Below are 2,264 nucleotides of genomic sequence, written 5' to 3'. Positions count from 1 at the left end.
CTTGCTCTTAATAGGTCGGTTGATTTCTTAGTAGTGTCTGTTTGTTGGGAAGAGAGGAAAGTGATCATGAAATTGTGCGGGTAAGAGAGGTTGGGGGTGGTTGGTCTTCAGGTTGCTTGTGGAAATAAAAGGTTTAATTCTGGTAAAACAAAAGGCCTATTAAGGACAAGTAAAGATCAGAGCTAATTTGCACTGAAGTGATGACTCCTGCTAAAATTGGTTTTCCTTGTGATAGCTTCACTCTGTGTGATTGTTTGACATGCCCTAGGGCCACTTCTATGGAAGAGCTCCTTACTGGGCCAGGTTAGGTATAAATGGGGCTGAAGCCTAAGCTTATGGAGGGGACCCTGGCCCTAACCCTACCTAGAGGCTGAGAGGATGAAGGGCATTGGAAAAAGTGGGACGTAGTCAGTGACTTCTGTCTCAGCAGTTGTCCTCATGGCCCTGCTAATGCCATGTGCACCTAGGACATCTAAACTAAGAGTTACTGGGGCTGTGTTGGCTTGTGATTCTCCATACATGGCTCTGAGCATGCAGTCATAGTTTATGGCCACAAAAAGGGAACTCTTAATCCAGAGGTGGCCTGTAGGTTTCATGTTCAGTATCAACATTAATTAATTACTAGTGATTTCCCAGAGCACTTTGTTGAGAAAGATTCTAAGTTTCTTATCTAGGCTCAAGAGAAAAGAGTAACTTCATGGATTAGCCGGAGTTTAGGGTGCAGGTAATAAATGGAATCTTATCTTTGTCTGGCCCATCATGGGTCCATTAGTTGCACCCAGTGGTCATTTCTGGGGACCTCAAATATATAATTGGAACAGATGTACAGATGTAATTGGTGGTGGGCAGAATCATCACATCAGTTTTTGTTTGTTTGTTTGTTTGTTTGTTTTGTCTGTGAGATATAATGATCTAAGGATCATAAGTTCAAATGGAAGCTTCTGGAACTGCCTTCTTACTCCCTTTCAAAATATTGTATGCTGGAGGAATTATAGAGATTAGGTCTAGCCTTAAATAATTAAAGGATACAAAATTGTTGGTGTATCTCCACCTAATTTACCAGTCTGAGCCCAACAAAAACTGGATGGATTCTGGTGGTCAACAGTGGACCACACAGTCACAAGCAAGTAGTAGTCCCAATTGCAGTTGTGATGCTGGATATATGATTGCTAGAATGGTTTAACATGGCTTCATATGTGTAGACCAGTGTGTGGTCATTGGCCTGATGAATGTATTTTTTTCCATCCCCATAAATAAAAAAGATTAGAAATACTTCCCATTTATGGAGAATGGACATTTTTGCCCCAGGGCTTTGTTATTTCTCCTCACAGTCACCATATAATCTGAAGGGATCTGGACTATCTGTATGTACTGTAGAACATCACCTTGGTCCTTTACTGATGCATTATATTTATTGGATCAGATAAGCAAAAGCAGCAAATAAGTGGAGATTTGGATAAGATATATGTGCTCCACAGGGTGAGAGATAAACTTTATGAAGGTAAAACACTAAATTGGTGGTGTTTTTAGAGGTCAGACAGTCTAGTTCACACCAAAGCATCACTTCTAGAGACAAGAAGAAATTATTTCCTCTCCCACCACTAAGAAAGAAGAACCATGTTTGGTAGGCATTGCTGGGTTCTGGGGAAGCACATTCCACCCTTGGGAATACTGCTTCAGTCTCTTTACTATGTGACATAGAATGCAGCCAACTTTGAGTGGGCCAACAGCAGAAAAGGGCTTTGTAGCAGATCCAGGCTACACTGCAAACAGCCCTGCTACTTACACCATAAGACTTGACAGACCCTATGTCTGTGTGGTGCTAAAATATAAGTCTGTGTGGTACTGAAAGTCTCCATGTGGAGTTTATGGCAAGCCCCAATAGGAGAGTCACAATGTAGACCTCTAGGGTTCTAGAGCAGGAACATTCCATTCACAGTAGAGAATTATATAGCATTTAGAAAGCAGCTCTTTCAATGCTATTTGTCCTTGGGAGAACAGAACATCTGACCCTGTGCTATCAAGAGGCCCTGTAGCCAGAGTTGCCCATCATATAGTGGGTTCTCTTCACCAAGTTATGGTGGACATATCAGGAATCTATCATTGTCATCATCGTTGTCATTGCCACCATCATCAACTGGCATTGAGCATGGCAGTGTCAGAAGGCACAAGCAAGCTTCACAGGTGAGTGGCCACACCCTTGTGCCATCCTCACTTTTGCCCCAGTCCTTCTCCCTAAGAACACACCTATGGTCATGTGGAAG

This window comes from Neofelis nebulosa, chromosome 13 (genome assembly GCF_028018385.1).
Source record: "Neofelis nebulosa isolate mNeoNeb1 chromosome 13, mNeoNeb1.pri, whole genome shotgun sequence".
Lineage (NCBI taxonomy): Eukaryota > Metazoa > Chordata > Mammalia > Carnivora > Felidae > Neofelis > Neofelis nebulosa.
Note: the sequence above shows the minus strand (reverse complement) of the source record.